The 26,369-nt window shown below is 41.9% G+C and overlaps 1 non-coding gene across 1 annotated transcript; it reads right to left on the minus strand.

Moving 5' to 3' along the window:
- Positions 1-26,369, minus strand: LOC104684709. The gene is made up of 3 exons (XR_005603116.1): positions 26,081-26,369; positions 3,810-3,874; positions 1-151 (listed from the first exon to the last, which is right to left on the minus strand). It is a non-coding gene; the product is annotated as an uncharacterized LOC104684709 (transcript).

Here is a 26,369-nt window from a genome sequence, read left to right on the forward strand (position 1 = left end):
CCACCCCGGGCTCCCACCCTGCTTAGCGAGAAAGGGTGCTTGGTGTTTACTTGGAGTTGGTGAAGCTCCTCCGGTTCCGTGACAAAACAGGGAAATGCACATGATGATTTTCCCAGGGATGCTCTTACAGGGAAATCCGGAGATTAATGCACTGAAAGCATGGGCAGATTTAAGATGGGAGACTTTAATTCCAAGGGCTTTACGAATTTATTTGCTGTCTGTTTATAATACAGACAGGCTACTTCACTTCGCTGCAGTCTGAAATTCTTGAAATGTTATGGTTTCTTTTGGGTGGGTGGGTTGACATTTCATTTAGAAAATAAGCCAAGAAATAAGCTAATGAAAAAACGGGAGGATGGAACAAACAAAAGAATCAGGAAAACCAAGGGGATGGGTTCATTACTTTACAAATCCTATTACCAACAAAAGTGCAGAATGGGTAAAAATACACTGACTGCAATCATTCTTCTTTAGAAAAGCTTTTGTTCTCTGTTAAAATAAGCAGTTGCTTTATTTTAAAAATCTGGTTTTGTCTTGTAGCAAAATACATCAAAAGACCTTTTTTTCTACTCACCCATCATGTTGTGAATTATTTATTCAGTATATCTTTTTTTTTCCCAGAGATATTTTCTGTTTAGAGACATTCTGTAAATGGGACTGTATTCTTTTTATAGTGTAAGGAAGCAGTTAACTTTTTGTTACCACTTACAGTAAGAATAAAACATAATATTGGTAATAACAATAAAAACACTGACATCTAAGCACAATACAGAACCATGTAATCTGGCAATCAAATCATATGGCTTACAGGAATAGAAAGACATTAGATGGTTACTGTATATGAATGTAAGATTTGAGCAAGGCTCACAGGAGAGTATTTGTAATTTATGCCCCTAAGCTGCAGTCACTTGACAGCATCAATATTTAGTTTCACATAAAAAAAATTAATTGTGCCAAATATTGATAAAAGTATTGTATTCCTTTTTGTTACTGCATAATAGGAGGGTCTAATGCTTATTAAGCCATTAAATCTACAGATCAAGGCAAGACCCCTACAAGAGTGTAATCTTTAGGAGAGGCTAAAAGGTTCCTTGTAAAAGATTTGCCTTCAAGAAACTGTGTTGTAAGAAGGGCAGAAGCACTGGCAACATCAAGAAATGGATTTGTCTTCCTAAACCAGAAAATCCTTGTCTTTCAGTAAAACGCAAAGTTATACTGAATTATCTGCAAAGCTCTTACCCAAGACCTGGTGCAGCTCAGCACAGAGACAGATTCTGCAGCTGCAGGACAAATGTCTGATGCCTCAACAGACTGTTCTGGAGGTGACCCCACAGCAATCATCCTCTGATTTAAGAGTAGGAGAGGAAGCTCAGCACACAGCTGGAAAAGGCACTGAGTTGGTGGCTGCCAGGCTCTAAATTACACTGGATTAGACATGAGCAGATTTTTTGAGATCACGCTGGATGAGAGAGTTTTGGGTTGCATGGACTAAAAAAGAAGGAATCAATCTTCTTCTGCCTGCCACTACAATATGCACCTCACTTCAAAGCAATCTTCAAGGACATTATTCGTCAGGCTGACATGCATGTGAGAGATCACACTGTGGGTAAAAAAATGTCAAGCCGCACCTAGATAACACAGTCCAGATGATAGCAGGAGTCAGGGCTCCCTCCATTAGAAGGGCTCCCTCAATTGCACTGGGACTGTTTTCTTGGTATGATGCCAAGAGAGCTTAGAAAAGGAATTCGACCCCAGATCTCTGTGAAAAGAGATTTGCAAAGAAGCAGCAACTTGAAATTTTCTGTCCAGCTCGGACCTTTTCACGCTCCCACTGACAATACTACTTAAAATGGAAGTAATTTCCTGCTTCTCTCCCTAATTTTGGTAAAAGGCTGATAATACACAAGCAGAAAAATCCTTCTTTCCCTTGGTCAGGAAGTCTGATCTTTTACAGCCTTTCATCCTACCCAAAAGAGTTTAACAAAATATCTTCTTTCCAGTCCATTGCCAGTGTGTACAAAGCAGGTTCTTCAATTTTATTTCTGTTTCTCTTTCCTAGTACTGAGAAGTTATGAACTGGATTTCAAACAAATTTTTAATTTTTTTTCCTAAGATTTGGAATCCAAGTAATCATGGGGGGGTTTTTTTTAATTTTATTTTTAGTATTTTTGCAAGCACTTGCTTTAGGAATAGGGCTACCTGGGACCTCCACAGCTGACTGCAAGAGAAGTCACAAAGTGTGGAGCTGAAAAAAATACATGGATCATAATGGTTATGTCTGAATGGCCCACAAATGTGCATAAAACAGATACATTAAAAAACCCCTTGTCTCTGGCAGCCCAGAAACTCAGAGGATTCAACTGTGATGGGGACAGGCCAACATCTCCTCTATTCTGGCATCTCCACCAACACTGGCTGCCCACAGTCACAGAGTAAAGGGATATGATTGAGCCTTTCATATTCTCCTTCAGCAGAAGGAAGCAGCACATGGGAGCTCAGCATCACAGAAGAAAGTTGTGAAAACAATCCTTTGCAATAATGCATTACTCTCTAAGTGATGGGTCTGAGACTGTTTTCCTTTCCCTGGTATTCATATGAAACTTTAATGGAGGACAATTTTTAGCACAACCAGCATCAGGTTTGACCTTCAAGAGATCTGTCCTAATTTAGAGTTATTTTCTTACATTGAACACAGAACTATATGACACAAACAAAAAAAAAATTATAAAACTCGATTGTTCCTGGTGTTTGTTTTGTACTGCATAAAAGATGCAATGTGGACATGCATCTGAAGTCTGGAAAAACATCTTCATCCTTCAAGGTTTTTTTTTTAGACCACCTCATCATCACTGAATTTAATTAATGATTTGAAATTAATGGATCAATGAGTTGGAATTAATGGATTGGAAGTCAGTCATATTTACATCCCTAACATGAGCTTCAGCTGCTCATAATTTATGCTTTTGGACTGAGCAGTCTGGCAGAGGGATACTAAATTGTGTTCAACCAGGAATTTCTAAAGACCTGGAGCCAGCAAAGTCATCTGCTGGAACAGGAAAACTCTAGGTGCAACCTGCCAAGGTTTTAATTAGGAGGTAGCTCTGAATAAGTGGTATTTTAGATGTGACTGGACAGGGCAGGTAAATGTAATTGACAGACATCAGAATTCCACTACTTACAACAAGAAGAAGAATCTGGCCTCTCCCATAGTGTCATCCAGCCAAAACTGCACAGGAGTCACTCTAAGATACGGAGACCTAACTTCTGTGGTAAATACCATCAACTAAAGTGTTAGCAAGGCACCCCCCAGTCCTCTTTTTCCTTGAGACTTAATACAGATGCTCTACATGGCAAGTGAGCTTATGCTTAGTGGAATCAGTAGAGGATTATGGCAAGAGCCTTCCTGCAGCTGCCAGGAGATGCCAGCTGGATCCAGCGTGTGGAAAAGAAAAACAGCATCTCCTCAGAGAGATGGGAAAACCTCAGCTTGGTACAGCCAGCGTTAGCATGAGAAATTATTTCACTGCTCCCACCAGCATGCAAGCTTACTCAGTTCCTGTCACTCACCACACATCCCTGCCACGGAGCCTGCAGGCTGTGAAAAGGGTGATGCTGTCCTGCTTAGCTGACTCATTTCACTTACAAAGAATACTTAGAGAACTCCAGTTGTGTTCTGCAGAAGTGGGTGTCACCTGTTTGTTTCTTTCCATGGTATAAATATGCTGGCATGTAAATCAAATAAATCAGTGTTCTATGGGATAGGACTATGACATGATTAAAGAAAAGAATTAATTAATCAGAGTCTTTACCAGTACTGCTTGCTGCTCTGGAAACAGTCTGCAGAGCTGGCTTCCCGGTGGGCTTATTCAAACTCCTGCACAAGAAAAAAAGAACTCTTTAAACAGGAAATATGAATGGCATCCAAAACATTAGATCTTCATCCTGACTGAAGTCAAGCCAGTAGCTAGGAGATTTCAGTCACTCAGCCTTTGTGACTGAGTTTCACTTTATAAAAGAATTGAGTATTTAGCAAAAGCTTAACAAGACTGGAGAGTCCCTACAACCAGTCCCTACAGATCACAGTGCCTTCCCTTGACAGCTGCTGCCTTTGCATAAATACACTCTGATTAGCATGGTCAGCATCCCGTTCAGTGATGTGACAGAAGAATAATTTTCCAAAAGAACAGTAAGCAGAAGAGTGGAATTTTACTGCCAAAACCTTAAAATATCAGATATTGTCAAATATCAGACATCTACATAGAAACCAGTAAGGCTGAGAAGGTACAGCCATTCCAGGGCATACATTGGCAGGATTCTGCAATATTCAAGGCCTCTTCAAATATTAATAAAATAAATTTCTGGTGCTTAGTAGGGACAGGCTTTTACTAATAGTCCCATTTTCATGCACACAAGATCTTTCTCAGGTCCAATCAAAAAGACCGTATCTCCTTATGAACCTTATATTGTTTTAACTAAAAACGTCACAGCTACAGCACCACCCAAGGTAATTTCAAATTAATAAAGTGTTAGAACAGAATTGAAAGGAATCCAGAATTTTAATATAACTCAAGAATTTTACACCAGTCTCACATTCAGCACACACATGCATTAATTTAGGAAAAAGCTTTTGGAAGTTAGCATCAAGCTACTTGAAGAGGAAAGTTTGAAGTGAGCATCCAAGAGTTACAGGGAGCCAGAGAGGAGAAAGCCCACACCTCTGTTACTGTGTGAGGTGCTACTCTGCAGTCTTCAGGAGACACACATTTAGGCAGGTTTGGTGGCAGCTGCAGGTTGCACAGCCAAGCAGACCAGACAGCTGTTTCTAATCACTGATAATTCATGTGAAAAGTGAATTGTCCTCACTACTCCCTGTGCTTTGGCCCATGTTTGTTACCTGTATTCCCATGTATTCCCACGTGTCGTGACTGTCCTTAACTAACCAAAGTTTGCTCTGACATCAGAGGATCTTCACGTAAAATGGCTGCACTTAGTTCTCCAGGAAGCTGTGACTAAAGCTTTGTCCATGTGATTGCCCAGGGATGCAGACAAAAAGGATCCTGGACTGGACACAGGGCACCAGCAGCACTAGCATCTTCTTCAGAAAGTGCTTGTGAGCAATGGTGTCCTGACTCACGTGGTGCTGGCAGTAACACGGGAGGGGAGAGGAATGGCCTTGGAGGGGAGGATGCTGCCAAGGGCTCAGTGGGAAGGCCCTGGAACTTGTACTTCAGAAAGCAAAAGCAAGAATCACAGCTGGAGGAACAGCTGGCCTTGTGCTGCTCGGCAGGGGGACACCGGGCATGGATTCACAACAGCTGAATGACTGAAAAAGCAACAACAATATAAAGAGGAAATCAACAGCAGTGAAACTTTGTTTAAAGCTTCTCAACAATAGCACTTACATGTTTTCGTGTACGCAGGTGGACTGGGACCTAAAGGAGCTTGAGTTGTCAGTTGCTTACATTATGGTGTGCATTCTGTAAAGCAAGGTTCAGACCTAGAAGTACTTACAAGCCTGGATCTAGAATGCATTTATTGCCATAGCCCCTACAAATAGCAGCCTGCTCCCCAACTACTGGCATGAGTGAATGAATGGATGAACAAATGTTGGCGTATTAATAGCGGTAATTTTGGATGGAAGTCACATTAGTGTATGGATATACAAGGCCTACCTATCTGTTAGTAGGTCTAAGAGAAGATAGGAAATGTCATGTTAAATCACAGAGTTCTTCCTAAATCAGAACATTCAATGTATAATTGAAGGTGTTTTCACATTCTTAGGTTTCTTTAATTTATTTAAAAAGTCGAAAGACACAAGGTTGCATGAATCAATGGGGAGACATCTCATCAGCTCATTTTAGAAAGACCTCTACAACCCACATGGAAATGTCAAATTTTAAAATACAATTTGACATTAAAATGTCACAAACTGCCTCCACCTCTTCATTTAAGTAATTTTAATCACAGGTTTTAGTTTGTAGTTTGTACGGCACCTTATGCTAAGCACTATGATGAAACTCTCTAATTTAGACCCATCTCTTTCCACTAAGCCCAGAATATGCAAGGTCCAATATGAATTTAATGGAATGAAGGTCAGAGTCTTATTGCTGGCATTATTGCTGGCATCCACTGTCTTGAACAGCCATCACTGACAACTGATCCATGAGCATCTCAGTACTCAGCTTTTGTTAAGGTAAATACACCTACTGGTGCTCCAAGATTTTAATCAGCTCATTCCAGTGAGAGTTTAGAACCTCATGACGGTATGAACTGAACAGGAAAACAACACAAACCAGAGGAACATAGAAAGAAATTGCAAAAAGGATCTACTTCAAGGAAAAATAGTAAAATAACTTTTTATGGACAAGTAAGCTGACCTTTCTACTGAACTAATGGTTGTGTGAAGTCTGCAGTGAGGCAACTGTAAGAACATTTATTTACCTGAATATATTTAAATAGATACTAATGACTGATACAAAAATATTTGATTTTTATAGAAGGCTAGAAGATTGCACATAGCTGTGCAACACAATGGTTGTTTCTGAATGTAGCTCTATTTGGGGGCAGCCCTCCAAACTAAACGAAACTTGGACTTGAAATTCAAATACAACCAAAAAAATGACTCATCAGGGATCCAAAAATATTGGACCCAAAAACTTAGTAAGCTTTCAGCTTGTCATGAAAAGCAGCAATAAATGATAAATGCAGACCCAGTAAACCTTATTTTCAAAACCTGACAAGCCCACAAAACCAGACTTGCAGTAGTGCACTCTATTGCAAAAGCCATCAGTGCTTGTTTGTTCAAAATAGAAACTGTCAATACTTTAAGAGCCAACCAGGAGACATCAGTTCAGTGCAGATGGTGCCTCAGATTCATGCAAATGTCACATAGCACAGAGTGGCTGTGCAGAGCTGGCAGGACACTGTGTGCACATTTTTGGTTGCACCTTTGGAGTTTTGACGTTCCAAACATCAAGCACTTACATGCAAGTAATTTCAAATCTTACACAGGAGCATTTGAAGAGCTGTAGCTCTGCTACAATTTGAACAAATACAAATTTCAGACAACAGACACTTGAGAACGGAAAAGGGCAGCACACGACCTTGAATTTGCAAGGCAAAGCTTGTCAGATCTTGGGCTCCGTTGCCGGTCACAGCTTCATTTATGAGAAATCGTGTAGGATGAAAGTGAAAGGCACATACAAGTTTCTTTTTCTTACCTACAGACATCTCTAGTTTGCCAATGCGTTATCTAGACTCCAAAAGATAACACTGTGATTACTAATAACCATAACAGATGTGGGTTAGGTATTTTCATTTTTGTTGTTTTCATAGATTTTTAAGGCAGAGGGAGACTTAACAGTTGACCCCACTATTTGACACAGACCATTGGTTTATTTGCATTCTGGTACCTCTGGCTCTTCCTTTGCTGGGAACTCAGTGGTGTTTGAGTCCACCCCAGACCACAAGAGCTTCCAGCACTCACCAGTGGAGCTAAGGAGGCTGAAGCACACTCACTATTGCATTTATGCTGCCATTTAATGCAATTGGTTTTACATTCATTTCTGCCAAATGAAATACTTGAGTTGAGTATCTGAGGATAGCGAAAATATTCTCCAGGTCCCTTCTTTCCCTCCATCCAGGGTTGTGAACAACAGTTAATCATATTGATGAAGGAATTAATATATTTGGGCAGACATTTTTCAAATGCAACTGGGCTGGCTCCAATCACTCTCCAGTTCCAGTGCTCTTCCCTGCCCGGTAAAATTTAGCATTCAGGTATCTAGGTTAGATTCAGAATATATAATGTGGATAGTTCACAAAACACTGGCTGACCCAGTTAAATAACAGTATATACAGCTCATAAAACCAGTGCTGCTCAGTATCAATCACTGATTCTTCTGTCTGAAGGCTGTATTCCTTGTTTTGAAGGGTACACAGTGCCTTCTGAAAAATGCTACACACCTCAGGCTCCTGTGGTATCAGCCCAAGTAATGGTCACTAGCAACTTACAAAATCAAGGCTGGGAGGAACAGTCCTTATTAAGAAAATCTTTGAAGTTTACAGTCACAGGAGTGTTCATTTAAATAGTGCCACATTTTACTCAAAGCTGGCAGTGTTTGGTGAATGCCCCTTTTGCTTGTGGCAACTTTCCCTTCTGTTTCTTAGAAATGTCATTGTACTACCCTGGGTTCTGGCTGGACACATGATTGTCTGGGGAAACAGAAATTCCAGCCAAAGGAAACAGAACTGAAAGTAACTGGAGAATCTTTCTCATTCATTATTTGATCTGTACAATGGATAGATGCATTTCCTTCTAAAGGCTGCATTTCCCAGATGTAAAACAGTAAGGGTCCTTCCACCGATACTTCCACAATCTCTGTCACACAGCTGTGGAGTATTGCGAACTCATAACATTTGTAAAGAGTACTTGTCAAGTCAGAAAAGGAGCAGTGCCATGAAATTCTTACTCATAAACTGTGGGGAAAGTTTCTGTCCTTGAATTCCAAGCAATTTTCATGTTTTGCAATGTCCTCAAATTATAGTTTATGGTCTGTAACCTTACACTAAGCTTGGTAAATTCCTGGTACATGAGTGGGAAAGAGTGTGCTATTGTTTATTTTTTCATCAGAAAAGTCACAGATGGATGCCCTAGGAGCAATGCTTTCATCTTTCCTGGTAACTGTCTCTTGCAGGTTCACACTGAAGAACAAGTTTCCATCATGGTTTTCATTCACACATTTATATTATCTGTAAATGGCTGGATATATAATGCCTCAACTCAATAGCTCTAAAGTTGTATCTTCATGTTGCAGCTCTGCCTAAATGGGCAGACTGTGCATTTCAGATGGTAAGAAATGAACAGGCTCTGCATGAAAAGGCCTCTGGAAAGAGACACGTTGTGTCCTGGGTCAGTCCTTGTCCTACATACCACTGAGTGGCAGGAGGGAACATCTGCTTGTTTTTCCAGCACTTAGTAATAAGTGCTACAGCTTGGTTGGGCAGAGTTTGGCCTCTGGAAGCAGTTTAGCTCTGATCATACAAGCACCAGAGCCCTGTGAAGGTGGGATGAGACCCCTAGACTGCAGACTTAGAAACTCTGAGGTGTACCTAAGCATGTCCAAATGCCTCAGCAGGATGGTGCTCCTCCTGTTGCAGAGCTGACTCTGGTTACTGACTGCTTGGGACTGAAGCACTTACTGATACCTTTCCTCCCCCTTCCTCTCTTCTTCCTTCAGTGTGCACAGATCCTGCAATAAAACCTTCTCATTCAGAAGGAAAGGGACCTCTTTATTGCACTGAAATGATAAAGCAACAGATGACTTACACCTGGGAGGTACTGCAGCTGCATTTCACCAGCCAGGAAATGTTGCACAGTCACAAAATGTTGCATACAGGAGAACTGAGACTACTTGTTTTTAACCCTCTGCCCTGTTGGGCATCAGTTTCCAAAGATGGGCTGGGTTCTCCAACTTCCCTAGAACTCAGGGCTAGTTAGATTTCTTTCTGGTCCAAACCTGTTGTTAACTTTAACATTTATTTGGCTACTGCAGCTAAGGCTGAATACTCATTTAACCTCACATGTTGTGCTTACAGTGTATTCTAAGAAACTTTAATTAGTTCATGTTTTCATCTGAAATACAATCACATTTTTTAAAAAGATATTTTTTAACATAAACCACCAATTCAGTATGGTTTTCCTTACCTCAGTGTTGCTGGTTTCATGTTTGTGGAACAATTGTCACTATATTTTCGAACTGAATTAAATAATAGAGGTTTGAAGTACTTCTCATCCCTTCAGAGACTTCATTAAAAACACTTTCCTAAAGGGGTATTATTATCTTTTTAACCTCCTCAGTTTTATCCAGCAGTTTACTAGTGAGATCTTTTGTGGGAATGTGGGTGCTTCCGGCATAAATTTGGGAAATCAGGCTCAAACCCTTTCCTGGCATGGACTTGAGGACAGGCTTGTCAAGCTTATTTTGAAATTACAAAGGACCTCAGACCATAGAAGGAAACATTCTCTGGTCTTTCTGTGAACTTGCTTAAGAGTTCACAGAAAGGCTTTCAAGAGCCATTGACCTACAGAAAGAATGGGCCTTGCCTTTAGGCTTGCAGGTTGGGGCATTGATTTGACAGAGGTGAGCCACTGAATTCTGTCTCAGCTTAAGTAGCTTATCTAATAACTGATTAATGTAAGTAAGTAAGAGCACTCAGAAGACTCACCAGAATCCAGTGTTTCCCATCCCCGAGTGACTGCTCTAGCTGTTAAGTTCCCAAATACTTAACAAATACTCCTCATTCCCTCTCAATGACAGGAGACTGCTACTTACTTGTTAGGACAACTGCAAGAAAAGGGAGAAACTGAAGTTTGATTGCTCTCCTGCCAAGCAGGGACATAAGCCTCACTTTTCCACATTCTGAGGAGGTCTAAGTACTAATCAGCTGCCTCAGCAATGTTCTCTTGGCTTGCTCCATTTTTAAGACTGCCATTCTTCAGAGACTGATTTCTGAACAATCTTAAGAGGGGGAAAAGCTTCAGCTCTGTAGGCAATAGTTCCTTGCTGGCTGCTTGCATGGCACACTGGCTGCTTTGGATCTCCTCTCGAAGAAACTCAGTGCTCTCAGTGTACACCACAGAGGACCATAAACAGGTCCAGCACTTTATCTCAGACACTTCCAACTTTTGTTGGCAATGCTCAATGTTGTGACACACTTCTTTTCTGGCTTTTGGCCCAATTAACTAGAACAAGGCAGTGTGTTTCAGAGCAGGGCTGAAATCCATGTCTTCATTCAATGCTGAAGCTATTGGATTGTCTTTCCTTGGTGTGCCTATTTCCTAATCTGTAAATGTAAAGCTGGTCCTTCCAAAATGGTTTGTCATACACAAATGATGAGTGTGGTTTAACCAGCACATTGTCTTGTCTTTCACCCAGTGGCTGCTCTTGTCACACTTGAGAGACAAGCAAAGCACACCTTCGCAGTTTGAATTGCCTTGGAAAAGTATGTGGCTTCTTGCAGTCAGATTTTTCCTGTTTGCTGTGAGTTCACTCTGTGTGTAATGATTGCTGACAAAGGATGTAAATAATACATACAAGATATAGCAGGAGGATGAAGATGGTGGACACTACTGAAAATAACTTGGATGATAAAAGAACCAATTGAGAAGATGAATTTTCAACACACTGACTCATTCAGAAGGAAAAATTTGAACCAATTTGCAGTGATCATCCAGACTATTCTCTAGAGCACAACTCATGACTGATAAGGATAGATAATAATAGAAATATAGTAAAGCTCTTGTGAACTCTGAGCCTTTAATTACTTGCACAGTAATAAGCTGGAATGCTTTTACTAGATGTCTTCAGCATGCAGGGATGAAAACATGGTTTTTTCCTCCAGCAGAGGGGGCTTGGCAGTTAAGTTTTCTAAACACAAAACGGAATGATTTCTTCGGAAATTGAGTAATACCAAAATTAAACTGACTTTTGTAGGAACTTGCATAGTATTATAGGTAAAAAAAAGAACTTCCTCCAAACAAGAGATTCAAATATAAACAGACACAATTCTGTGTGTGTTGTTCTGGTTATCTTTGTTTCCCTTATTTCTCAGTGTGGTTTTCTATTTCAGCAGATAGCCCTTGCAGTTACACCTGGCAGGCATAGTATGCAAGTAAAGGTTTTGCTCCTAATCCCTTCGAAAAGCTGAGTCCAAGTTCCTGTTAAATCTGTCCCTGTAGACTACTTCAATGTATGTACAAGAGAAAAAACAGAGAAGACACTGAGGTGAAGTCCTGGTGGAAAGTTTCCCAAGCCACAGCAAAGGTCAGTATTTGAAGGCAGAGCACGCCCTCTGAGTAGTCCAGGAGTTTACAGTACAGTTATTTGAGGTCATAAAGAATTGACATAAATCTGGAGGGCCAAAAGAGACACTGGCAACCTCACAGTACGGGTGAGACCAAAATGGTGGATGTAATCCAAGGTGGTACAAAAACCAATTTGAAGCTAATGCTTAGTGTTAAGTTGCACACAGTGTTATGTAAAGACAAAAGAGTGACACACCATTTCCCTTTAAATTAAAACAGGCTTGCTAGTCATCTGGTAAATTCCTCTTTTTCATGGTTAATTGGATTTGTCCCCCAAGTACTGTTTCCTTGCTCAATTTCTACTCTAATGGGGAAAAGTATACAGGCAGGTGCATTTGAATACTTGGAATTATATTCTCTTTACTATTTCTGATGAATTGTCTTACTCCACATGTGACTACTTGAAAATGGCACTGTTCAGTGCTGTTCAAAACCTAATTCTTTTACTTCTAATGAGAACTAGCTGTCAGTTTTAATGACAGATTCTGGTAAATGTAATTTCACTTCTGTGGCTCCAGCTTCTGGTGAAGGAAATATTGAAAATAATGATGCACAGGAGTAACTCAAAATGAAATTCATGCCAGATGTAGCAGAAGGTGCAAATGACTCACCATGATCAGTAAGGGTGCAGCACTTTCCCTCCCTGATGTGGGCACGAGCTGTCCTGTCACAGCCACAGTCAGCAGTCACCTTGCAGGATGCTGGGAGGTGCAGCACTCCCAGCACTGGGCTCTGCCCACTCACTGCCCTCACTGGTCATTCTGGAGAGCTCTTCTCAGAAGGCAGGATCTCAGCACCCACTCCATGTTTGTGGGGCACCACCCACGTAGCCCCATAATTTTCTTTAAGTACTAATATACTTAAAATAAGAATATGTGGGGGAGGAAGAGGAGGAGGAGGAGGAGGAGAGTTCTGGTCACCTGGTGAAATAAAATTATCATTTAGCGTGGATATCGGATTGATCAGATTGTCTGTCAAACCTTCTATTTGGAAGTGGATGTACTATGTACTGACACTATTTCTAGTATTTCTGGTAGAAGAAAAAGGGGTTTAGGACAGTTCGTTTGGGAGGAAGGGGGATGGGGCAGGTCACTGTGTGTCCTCAGTCCCCAAGCCAGAATCTCAGCTGATGGCACCAGCTCTGATAGATGGTGAGCCCCAGCCCCTCCTGCCTTTGAGTCCCCTCATCCAGGCCACATCTCCAGCACTTCCACCCACTGATACCAGCTCCCCCTGTCCTTGGACCCGGCGTCCTCTGCATCCCTCACCCCCCACCTCCAGTGCCAGGTCCTCAGTGCCACCCACCCCTCAGTTCCCTCTGGCCTCTGCAATAATCTGAGCTCCTTCCTGGCACCAGCTCCTCGGGTATCCTCTCCTCGGGTGCACTTGGGGAAAACCCTGACCCCTGCTTTTCAGACTGGAGGGTTGCGGAACACACCAAGTCCTCCACCATTCACCACTGTGGCCTTGGCTGAGGGAAAACAACTGGGTGTCAGCTTTGATAAGGCTATGCTCCGCAGAACACTGCTGTGGGGGGCACTGAAGGGGTTTGGGGAAGAGAAAAGAGAAGAAAGGTGGGCAGTTATAGGAATTTGAAAGAAAAAGAAGAATGTACTTCGATGTTAATGACTTGAGTCAGAATACAAGGAGGCTGAACTTCCCGGAAAGGAAGTTCACTAACAAGGAACCACAGATAACCTTCAGATGCCAAACTGAAAACTCTGGAGAAAGTAGACAATTCTCAGAAGAAAAAAAAAAGCCCTGTACAAGGTATACTTAATATAACAGACAGAAAGCAAAAGACAGACAGGATCTTGAAACTAAAAGAGATATTAAACAGAAATAAAAGGTTCTCTTAGATAACATCGGGCTGAAAAGCAGAAAAAAACAGATTTGAGTAAATTTTCAACCTGGGACATTGGTATTTGCTCACACCGAGAAAGGTCAGATGGGACAAAGTCTCAGCATTACTATGGAGGAAGCCAATAAGGAGTTAGCTGGGACCAGCACAGAGGGAATACAATAAATTTAAAAAAAATAAGAAAAAGGACTGTGGAGGAGAAGAGACAAGGTAGGAACAGAAGAGTAAAGAAAGAAGCAGCAGAATAAATATTGTATGGGATAAAGAAGGAAAAAAGAACAGAACAGCCCCTTCTAGGTCAGCTCATAGAAACCTGCAGATCTCCCAAACCTGTTTTATTAATTCCCAATGCCAAATTTAAAGCTGTCTGCGTACAGAACTTTTCACATGGAAAGCCAGCTATCTGTGCAAATTCAAAATGGACCAGGGTAAGCATTATCTCAATGGCAAAGGATGTTCCAAAACCACAAGCCCAGAGGAGTAAACTGACATCTGACTGCTTCAGACATAAAATAATCTAGTGCAAGTGAGACTGGATGCTGCTGATCTAAAAGCTACTAGACATTGCTACTGCTGTTATTTTAATAAGGGCTTCTTCCAGCTCAGTTCATCTTTCCATAGGTGCTAATTCTTTGAAAGAACAGTAGGTACATTAGAAAATGTATTTTAAGTAAATACGTAATTGTCTCCCATTCAGCACATACTCTTTAAAAAAAAAAGAAGAAGAAAAAAGGAAAGGTAATTTCTGAGAATTCTTGCACTTGAAATGAAAGCAACAAAAATTATAGTATTTTTAGGCCATCAAGAGATGCATGTAAGAGCCCAGTAAAAGTATGTGAATATAAGTCCCAAGACCTTTCACGTGAAAGATCCAAGCAGGCACATCATTTTGCAGGTGTGGGTGGGGTCACTACTAACCAGACAAGAAGTCTGAACAGTCCTGTTGGGTCTACTGTGAGATCATTACCTTAAGACACTAAAAAGTAATGGGTCATATTTGTCAATTCAATTCTTCCAGAGATGAATGGAGCCCCTCTTGGAAGAATGCAAAAAGAGAAGTAAAACCACCCAACTAGAAAAGGGTGTCTGTGCTGAGTTCCCAGTGACTGCAACGGCTGAGTCACAGTGGGTTCTTGGACATGCAGGGGAGTTTTAGCAGGAAACCGCCTACCATTTTATTTACAGCTCTCCTTCAGCTCTGCCATTCGACTCAGCTCGGTAGGTGATTTTATCACTCTGCATGTTGTGGATGCAGTTGCACAGAGACACTTTCCAAAAGGCCACATATGTTTAGCGTTGTTTTTTCATGAAGTTTCAATACATTCACTTCAGATGGAAGAAATACTGCCCCTTCTGCCTCCTTCTCTCCATCGATTCGGATTTGAGTCATCCCTGACCTGCACAGATGCTTTGCATTGCTCAGCTCATCTGTTTAGAAACCAGCACACTGGCAGTGTGTACCTTGTGAGCACAGGCAGATGCAGTAGCACAAAGGCACTTATCTTCAAAATTTGAACACTTCTGCTGTCTCATGATTAATTTTAAGTAAGGCAGGAGCTCCAAAGTCCAGAAAAGCTGGGGGAACCCCAGTTCTGCCAGCCTATCCCGCCTCAACTCAGTGATTTCCATGTTCAGCACCTGCGAGAGTCCTTCTCTCCCACATGCAGCACATTATCTTTTTGGCAATTAACATAATTAAAACAACAGTAAGTTAGTATAAAGAACCCCATTCTAGAATGCTAGCAAAGTTTCTTCTTTGTAAAACGCAGAATTATCTACAGGAAACTGTATTTAAAAAAATCTGGTTGTTTGCAAATTTCAGCCCTTAAAATTAAGACAGGGCCTTCCTTGTGTTTCCTGCCAACTCTGTCCTAGTTTTTTAGAGTTGAGATCACACTTTTCCCCAGCACCCCTGTGTCAGTCAGTGCACACATGTGTCAGTGGGCAGATTTCAGGCTGCATATGCAAATATAAATCTGATATTGCCCAGTTTTTCAGATTTTGGCTTTGTAACCAAATACCATCGGTGTGGCGTGTGTAAGAGGGTACAGGATGGCAGGAAGGCTGTGGTATGTGCTCTACTAAAGTGCAAACTCCTGATTAGGAGAACAGAAAAGGAAATGGGGTAATGGTTCTCTGGAAGAGTGATGGGCTCTCTGCACAGCCTCATGACTGCACTGAAATCCCATTTTCAGAAAGGAATGGCAAGTAAATCCCCGGTGATGAGGACTTGTCTCCAGTCATGGAGTGCTCCTCAGCATGGTAAACACAGTGGAGAAAAATGCACAGAGGCTCCCAAATCTGCTTCTGCCTACAGAGGCATTTGTTATATGTCCCCAGCCCTGAGAAGAGGGGTGGGAGGAGATAAGGGAAGAAGCAAAAACCAAGAAGATACCATTTCTGTCTGCATATAGCAGTATGCAGAATAGTTTATGTAAATTAGAATCAGCCACAGGACTTCTGGGAAGTTGGCAGTGACACTGTCAGTGTGTCAAAGTTAACGTATGAGTGAAATTAAGAGAGGGAAATCTCTTAAAGCTGTTTCTAAATAACCAGTACAAACATGCAGTTCATCCAAAATGAATTGCTTTGGCAAGCTATGTTGGCAACTTCAGACAGTCAGGATCACTTTCTCTTTTTTATGCTGCACAAAACTCTGCTGGTTTTTTAAAGCCAGATTCAGCTTTAGCCCTGCCTTTCAAGGTCACATTAGAGAGATCATCATAGGCAGGGCAGAGAAAGGATGCTGCATGAATCATGAGAGATGATCTGTTTGCCAAAGCCCTGCAGCATTTTGTGCAGCACCTCTGTCACATGAAGAGGATTCATTCATGACCTGAAACAACTCAGTGAGCGCGACTCCCCAACAGCAATGGGTTTTACCTCCCCAGGCTCCAGCCCAGTGTTTCCCTCTCCCCTCAGATCACACCCCTCCTACTCTTCCCCCATCACAACCACGTGTTGGTACAAAATGAACAGGAAATAGCCACACTCAGATCTGCCTGCCACCCCGCTGGCAGAAACTGGGAAGAGAGGAGAGAGGAGAGAGGAGAGAGGAGAGAGGAGAGGAAAGGAGAGGAGAGGAGAGGAGAGGAAAAAGAAAACCCCACAGCCTTTCAGGGGGATCAGAAACCAGTTTCAGGAAACATTACCAACTTTGATGGTAAATGCAGCCACTGGGAGTAAATGCATTTTTTTTGTGTGTGTGTATCAGACCAAGTTTTTTATTGAATTTCCTAGAAACACAGGAGTAAAAGTGTGGAATGCTATGACTTATTGCTGGAATACCACAATGCACCCGTATCAGTGGTGAGCTCTTTTTAGTATGGCCCATGAGCAAGCAAGAAGTGAGGACTTCTTTGAACCAGGCAAGCTGCTTTTTCCAGCCCTGACACCTGGAACCCTCCAGTGCAGGGATCTCTTGGCAGCCTCTGCCTGAGGCTCCTCTTGTTTGTGGCCCAATGGTCAATGACTGTCCTGGGGAAAATGGGACACTAAGAAAGTAAGGATAAAATAGGCAAGGAATAAAAAGCCAGAATTAACCAGGAGGGATTAGGCACTATCCTTTCAGATAATTCAAAATTTGTAATGGCAAGTGTATCTAGAAGAGAGCTTTGAATGTCTTTGTCCTTAATCTCTTCAAAAATAGGCTATTTTTAGCAGTAGAGCTAAGGTCAGGACTACTCTATTGTGGGTGCGATCCTGCTTTTCCATTTTGCTAAAAACATCTACTTGGAGAGCTCTGCCCAACTGCCACTGGCAGCATTTTGGATGCAGAGGTCAAGTCTGCACGTGAAGTCATGCATTCTCCTATAGCCACGGCACATCCATCACATTCCTATTAAAGCAACAGCAGCAACTACAGAACAAAATGTTCACCTTGCACAAAAAAAGAAAAAGATTCCTGAGACACTTCCTAAGAACACAGACTGGAATGCAAAATCTTCTGAAGGGCTCTGATTAAACTCCTGCCAAGTCTTTAGCAAAGAAGTCTAAACTCACAGAAATGCCCTCCTGACCAGAGCACAGACTCTGAGCATGGACTTGGGAAGATACTGGGACATTTTTAACTTACCCAGAAATTCTGGGTGTCTGGCTGGCCTCTGAAGCTCAGCAAACCTCTCAGGATGTGCAGGATGTTGTCTGTAGCCTGCTCCACCTTTGCCATGGGTAAGGACAGCACTGTATGAGGATTACAAAGGGTCTAACTGCAAAAAGTACTCCCTGTTAGTAATTTAACCTTTCTTACAGACTCAGGAAGAGAATATATAAACATATTTATATGGGAAATTAGGAGAGAGAGCACATTATTTAAATTTACATTAAATTTACATTCATATGTTTATTGGTATTTCTTGGTAGTATTGTAGTAGGTGCTTAACTGCATCTATTTGCCTGTAAAAGTTCTACAGGGAAAAAGCCCCAACACTTGGCATGGGAAGAATTGTATCTGCTTCTTCTTTACAAGTTATCACACAGCTAATTTGAATTTTTAAACTGGTGATTAGAGAAATCTAATTAAGGAACTTCAGCTTAGATATGTACTAAATCAGCAACTACCTGAAGGCTATATTAATTTATGTTGGATGAGGCTGCAATGTCAGGAATATACAGATCATTTTGTTTAGAAGTAAATCCTGAAGGTCACAGACAGAGTTTTGGTACTACTGCAAAAACTGAGAGGTAACTCAGTCCATACTCCAGTGGTATATGACAGAGCCAGTACAGGACAGCTGGAGCAAAGAACTAAGGAGAAATATAAATTTAAACTGTTCCCCTGTACAAATAGCTCCAGTTACCTTTCCAAAAGGCTTTTCTGTGAGTAAAGGTGTATCAGAATTATCTGTGGTTTCTGGCCACATGTCACTACCCACATGTCCAGTAAGTTTTTGACAGTCATTTTGCCAAGCTCAATTCAGTTTATGTGACTAAGGTTAAGTCTTCCTCTAGACTCATTATCACACATTTTCCCAGTATTTTCTTTTGACGTTATTGTGAACTGAAATAGATCTGCAATTGAAATACAGCACAGCACAGCATTTCCAGTTTAACATAAGTGACAATAGGACTTCTTGCACTCTCAGAGGACAAAGTGGCCCTGGAAAAGTGAGTCACCACAGACAGAAAACCTCCCTACAACAGCAACTCAGTGAGATCTCTCCAGAACTCCTACAGGAAATCCTCCAGGCTGGGCATTCTTCCCACTTTCATATTCTTAATTATCTAATTTACTGATAGGGGACATCAAGGCCTGCATGCTAAACTACACTAATTTTACATAACATAATATTTCTTCTTAAATAATCCAAATGTGTGTGTGGTGAGGTCTGTATCTAACTAATAAAGATATTTCTAAAATTAGAAAATACTTCATTAATATTCTTGGATGATGTTTCTTTAACATCAGATGCCAAAAGTTCTACATTTAAAGGACTTTTTATCTTTCGTTAGAAACTGTCAGCTTATTCTCCTGATTCCTAGAAATTTTCCTGGAGCTGGAATATGGTGAAGCTAATCTATTTTGAACTCAGCTTGTTGAGGTCACATGTAAAATTGGCTGAGGTTTGCAATAAATCTGGAGAGGGAAAATGTCTGAAGAAAAAAATCCAATTCTTTTTCCACAAGAGCAATTATGGTGGAGTTTTTTTCCTTTTCTTTTCTTGACAAATGAGGAATTAATATTTGTACTCTGAAGAAAACTACTGACCCACCTATCAGGACCTATCCTTTTTCCAGGGATAGAGGAGGAACAGAAATCTGGATTATTTCTCAATACTTTGAAGACCACAAGCCAATAATAAAATCTAGATTGGATCTATCTGTACAGTAGAATAAAAGGCGCACATTCAGTAGTTTCTATTTGTTGGGTATAGGAGTTATTAGATACTGCAGAACCTAATGTATTCCATCATCAAAAGAGTTTGGTGGTTTATGATTTGGGATTTGACATTTGACTGCAACTGTAAAAAGGATCTGTCAATTAAGGTAAATTACATGCACAGTAGGAATACAGAGGTCAGCATATCATGCCCATGGAAGATCTTTTCCCTGAGTATTCATAATGATTTATTCAGATTTAGTCATCCAGGCTTGATGGCTTCAAGTTTTACAAATCCAACCAAATAATCTGAAAGTGTCTTAGTGAATTGTGAAAGAAATAAGACTGTCCACCTGGATCTGGCTGACAAGCTGAAAAACACTGCTTTGCCATCACCTTCTGATTTCTCAACTTCCAGTGTGCTACTTCTGTCTTCTGGAACAGTACCACATCAGTCTTTGTTCACCTTAAGAACAAGACCACTTTTTTCCTTTTAATTTGGACTATAGTATCTCTCTACATTCAAAGAGATGGAACTGAGATTTGGATCCATTTGACCATATTAAGAATGAATTTTAATCAGTTTCTGTGGACTGAAAACCAAAGGTGAGGGAACACTTGAATAATTTCCTCTACCTCACCTCAACCATAAAAAATCTGCTCATGTGTTGATTATGCCCAAGAATAAAATGCATCAGAAACTGATTCCACAATCCTTGACTTACTACAGTAGAAGCTCAGTGTTTGCCTCTGGAATTGTGGGACCACCAGAAAGAGCATCAACACTATCCATCTGCAGCAGCAAATGAAAATTTGTAGTCATGCAAACCATTTAGGACAATCTAAACTGGCACTGAAAAGGAGAAGTGGTGGAAAATGCCTGAAAGAATGGGAAACTATAAAAGCAGAGAGTGAAGATACCTTTGAAATAGCAATAAAAATACACCGGAGACCTTTTTGGATTGTTAATTGATATTTTGCTTGTTATCCTCAAGGTTCCCACTCAAAAATAATTTTTTCCGAAAGCTCACGACCTCTCCTGTTCACTCTTTACAGTCAGAATCCCCTTCCCATATTTCATGGATCTGTATCTGCCTGAGGACTCCAACTGCATATGCAAACAATACCCTCGGCGCCAAAACCCACAGCACAGTTCAGCACCTCAGCTGATTTTCCTGTGTCAAGTTACCACTCTCCTTTCACAGGCTTGGGATCTGAAAAGACACGAGAACAGGGAGCTGGAGAGAAACAGAGTGTGGCTTCAAGCAAGGGAGGGAGTACTGGGGAGCAAGGGAAGCAGTGGAAAGGCAGCAGAGCTCTGTACTGTCTCATTTTGGAAAGGATCACTCCAGTGTTTTATTTCAGCCAGACTGGAATAAAGTTAGCAACTGGCTCTGAATTCAGGATCTGTGTTCCTCCACCCAGCACTGAAAGCTCTGTAGGTGTATCTGGAAGCCAAACTAGCTTTATATGCTTCTGCTTTACAGTGTCCAGCCCAGTATTTATTGCTGCAGTTCCCCTGAATAGCACCCTGCTACCTCTGCAATTAGCACCAACATTATTTTTAGGGACCTAAAGTTCCTTCATCAGTTTTGGATTATGCACATACAGACACACACACACAATCCAACACGACAAATTTGTCATTTGGATGAAAAAACAGCAGAAAGCAGGCTGCCCTTTCGCAGTATTTTTACCAACAATTTGAGACTTTCCCTTTTTTCCCCCCACTCAACTAATTACCAAGAAGGATGTCTAAACTACTGAAATGCTGAAAGCCTAAACCACATTTTTGTGTGGTTAAGCGCTCAGCATTTGAATTCATGAGACTAATGCGAATCTTGATTTGACTTAGTATCAACAAGGAACTTCCACTGAACATCAGACAGGATCCATTTAGTCTGGGCTCAGGGAAACCACCATTAACTACCCCTGAAAAAGTAATTAACAGCATTTAAAATAAACAAACAGCCAGCTGAAAAAGAAACTTCCCTCATAGCCTCAGACAGTTAATTTATTGCTTATTTGAAAAATAGCAGTTTATATCTCTTACAGTGAAATATTTCAAACATGGACTATTCAAAGGAACTTAAAGGACAGAGAGGCTCAGCTGTTATTCAGCCTTAGTCCACAAGTCCTGTGCAGGGCCAGGAGCTGGACTTGGCAATCCTTGTGGGTCCCTTCCACTCAACTTATTCTGTGATTCTGTGTAATTAAGCTTAATTTGCTTAACTTCCAACCCCACAGTTCTCCATTCTAGCCAGACGTGCACTTTCTAACAACTAAAACAGTGATCCTTTTTAGAAGACAAAACCACAAATTCCTCTCATCCATCCTACCTGGATGGGATCTGACTTGTACATTCTCTGCAGAACAGCACAAATTCCAGATCAGACAGAATTTATTAATGCTGTACCAACTGGCTTGCCCTTGTCTAGGTAGATGCTTATCAAGGCTTGGTGACATCCTCAAAATGGATTTTGTTCTTGGCATAATGACGAATTTGCTGTGACTGACATCCTGGCCAGACACGCATTGTTCTTCAGTGATACCTAGCATGATAACTAAGTGTAAAGTGAGTCACATCTGTAGCTGTTTTACCTGGAAGAGTTGACTAAAAGGATAAGAGGATGACCTGCATTCATCAGGCCCACTTTACTACCTCTTAACTTAGAAAATGATTGACTGGATAGTATGGGAATGGAGATGTGTGAGGAAATGTCTCATCACAATAGCTGCATCTCTTGGACACACGTCCTGTTTAAATACAGCAAACTCTAACCCAAATACCTCACCAAAGTGGGTGACAGAGGTTCACACTTGGCTCAGTGCTTCTGGTTTCACTGCGTCTGAAAGCAGACTCAGAGACAGTGTGGTGTCTAATTTACTTGCAAAATCAAAGAATTCCGATTTCAAGGGTTTCGTTTAAATGAAAATTCAGATTCTGGAGAAGAAAACAAAACCCACTAAAACAGGAAGGATGGTATTGTGGTTAAGTTTCTAGTGTAGGGCTGCGAAGACCTGAATTATGTTCCATTCCTAGCCCTTCTGCAGAATATCTCACCCTCTGACTTCAAGCAAATCACTGAATCTCTTGGTGCTTCAGTTCCCTTTTTCTCAAGATGGTGTTGGTGATTTGATCAGTTTAGATACTGAACACATTCACATAAGAGCTACCATGTGCAGTATCAGCACAAGAGAGGCTCTAACCTCAAAAGACTAATAGTAAAATATGTGACCCTATTTACTGAACTGTTCTTGCAAGAAGATAGCAATTCTATATTAATTCCCACACTGATCACCCACTTACTGTACCAAACTCTAAACAACATGCTGTCCCACAGACACACTGGCCTGCCAATTAATCCAGATTCATAACAGAATCAGTGTCTGCTTCTATTCTCAAAAATTAGGAAAAAGCTAAAATGGGGAGTGCCTGCTGATTTCCTAAGCCTTTCAGGTTTTTTGATTTTTTTTTCCCACAGGACTGTCCCTGCAGTGGGGATGAATTCAGCAGGGTGTGGAGTGCCCCATTATGGAATTTATACTGGGGAACACCATACATGGTATCACAACCTCCTCCCTCCCGGTGGTTTCAGAGGGTGAGGAAAGGCTTGGAGCACAAACAGAGGAAGCTCTGCCTGTACTACTCTGCTGTTGATTGGGCTAAGAGTGTGGAGTTTAGAAAACTAACCAACAGGCAAATGTCTCATGTATTCCCAACAGATACAGTACTCTCCTACCTTCAAAACCACCTTCAGAACCATGTTTTTTCTCTTGCTGCCTCCTGGCAGACCTTACCTGGCATCCCTATTCCCAGTGCTTTCTGAACAGATTCCCTGTTGCCTTTGCCCTGTTTCTAGCCAGTGAGCCATGCTCCTGCTGCATAAATGCCCAGCAATTCTTCTTAATTTTCTGTCATTTTCCAAAACAATATCTACAAAATAGGGCTAAGGACTCTTATTTTTAGCAAAAGCTGAGTTTGTTCTTTATCCTGGCTTTTGGAGGTTTACTGATACAAACCTTCAGAGCAAAAGCATTTACTTTCCTGCTCTGGAAACAAGAGAGAAAGGAAGATGGGATAATATCTCCCAATAATTTTCTCTCCAGATTTTGCTTTTCTTTTCTGAGATCATCAGCAGGGAAGAATGGGAACACAATTTGTTCCTCCACATGAAAAAGATAAAAATAGGCATTTCACGTGGAAGGCTTTACTTATCAAACAGATTCTAAGTCTAATTCACTTCGCAAAAAGCAGCAAGTGCTCATTAAGCTGCCAGACCACGGATCAGAATCACCTGGACTGGCAGCAGTGCTTTCACCTTCAGCCCTTTATCTAGAGACGTTTCCCCATGTGCTCTGTCCAGCAGCTCTGCCTCGGTTCCCATTTCTGCACTGCCCTCTACTGGGTACAGTGACCCCATCCTGCCGGATCCTGCTGGCACGGAGCTCTTCCCAAGGCACACACTGCCGGGGGCTTAAGTCGAGGGAGAGGATGCAGGAAAGGCAACGAAAGGATGGGAATGGAGGATTGCAAAAACGAAACATGAGTGGGTAAAACTGAAGATTTCTCAAGAAAGCTTAACTTGTGCGACCCTCACATTAAACCCTCAACTCCTATCACAAAAACTTCACTCACTCTGAAAATCTTCACATACTACAGCTGAAGCCCACTTCTCCTGGGCAAGCCTTTCTAAGGCACTTCATGGAGCACCCCGGACCACTCTCACTTTGATTCACATAGGGATGGTGTCAAACTCCATAAGCAGCAGCCTAACACACTTGGCTTCTGGTGTCCGAGCTGGCAGGTTCACTCCATTACTTTCCTCTGTGGCTGGGGAGTTCACCTACCCACTCGAGCCTTGCCAAGCTCTGGAGCTTTGCAACTGAATATTATTACCACATTCCTGCTCAATGAAGACGACTTTTTGGACAGACACTTTGTCAGCTGCACTACTCAGTCCATGGCAGACAGGCTGCATGTGCACCTGCAGGATCTCTCTTTCCCCTGTGATCTTACAAAATTAAAAATTACATGAGAGTGAAACAGCTTTCCTGGCACATCTACAGCAACCTTCAGCCAACTCCATCTCATGTGAGAAACATGCACCCCACTGTGCTGCATTACAGCCATGCGGTGCTCTGCTCCTTAAAGCCACAACGATGGCAGCAGAAGGCTGCAGCAGCAGGGAGGGAGGAGTTAAGAGAATCTGAGCTGTACTTTTGGTTCTGATTTACCTTATCTTGACAAGAGTTAAACACTTCAAAACCCTTTTCTTTGAAGGGTGGGCGGGGAGGAAGGGGACTTTGTCTTGGCTAAGTAGACTTTAAGCTGTTAAGGGCAAGGCCTCTCTGTACTACCTGTGTCAACACCAACAGTGCCATATCCAAACCAGCCATGGAATCTATTCCTGCACGGAGCACACTATGCCAAAGCGAACAGTGACGATATTGCATGTTCAAATTCTAAGGGAAGTTTCAGTTCCACCATTCCTTCATGCTTTTGCTTTACACAGCAAAGCAGATTAGCTTCCCCCAGCTGCTTACACCAAACCTTGACTAAAGCTGTGTTGCTCAAAACTTGAGAGAGCAGTCTGCAAAGTGATAAAGTGAATCTCTGTGCCAGGTCTTAAAATTAATGGCACACTACTTCTCCAAAATCACGACAACTATGCTCTTGCACGACAGAACATGAGCAGTAAATTTTGGTGGCTAAAGCATCATCAGAAATTTCCAGGTTCACCTGGAACACTGGCTGCACATCACTGTAAGGTGCTGTATTGCCATCAGGTAAAGTCAGTCTGTGACCACACTGGATTTTGACAAGAATATTTAGTCTCAAAGCAGGAAATACATTCCCTCAACTTCATCCCAAAGGACAACTCACAAGGCCTTGCCAGCCCCTCTCCCCTTAATCATTTGATAGAGACATTTCCTTTTCATTGTCACATAACATCATGTTAACTGCAGGGAAACTTCTTGGCCTTTAAAACGTGTTGGTTATTACTTTAAGGAACATCCTCGTTGGAAGAAAGCACACTTTACTGGGCCTGCTTAAGGGAGCACAGAAGACACTGGTGTGGTACTTGAGGTTTCAAATCTCCTGGGTGAGCAGAACAGCATTCCAAGTCTCCTGCACTGGCTGCTGGCAAAGCTATAAATACAGCTGCGATTTAAACAGTTACTTTTAATTCTGATTACTCTGCAGAAAACCCCAGGGAAATTCTGCTTTGAAAACTCAAACCCCAATTTATCATCTTTAAAGTCTTCTCAGTGGAGGGATCATGAGCTTCTCTGAATGCTTTTCTCGCTTTGTGATTATTGGTCTAATATTTTGTCCTTTCTTGGACATTCAAGTTATACATTAAGTCCTCTCACCTCTTCTGTCCACGCTGACCTGTTAGCTCTGAGGAGAGCAGCTATTTTCACGTTAAACCTCCCCCCATTAGTCTCTTGCTTGCTTTTCTTGCCGTCTCCCCCCCGCCCCCGCCACGTTTTGAGGTAGCTGCCAGTCAGAGCCTCATCCATCACCTACCTCTAGTGTCCCCTCGCCTCCCTGGGGCCTCAGAGCGCTCCGTGCTCGCATTTCCCCCGCAGCACCTCTCGGCCGTGCCCGCGGCCACTGCCTGCTCCGCCGGGGCTGTCCGAAAAAATAAAGCAAGAAAAGAGTAAACCCAGACGTAGTCGGACATGAGAAGAGAGGTCGAAGAGCATCCCCAGCGGCGGGGCGGGGAGCCCGCGGGGCGTTCTCCGGGGCCGGTGGTACCGCTGGCTCAGTGCCACCAAACTCTTTGGGAAAGCGAAAGTGAACAGAGGCCGCGTGT

The sequence above is a fragment of the Corvus cornix genome, chromosome 14 (genome assembly GCF_000738735.6).
Source record: "Corvus cornix cornix isolate S_Up_H32 chromosome 14, ASM73873v5, whole genome shotgun sequence".
In the NCBI taxonomy this organism is placed as follows: domain Eukaryota; kingdom Metazoa; phylum Chordata; class Aves; order Passeriformes; family Corvidae; genus Corvus; species Corvus cornix.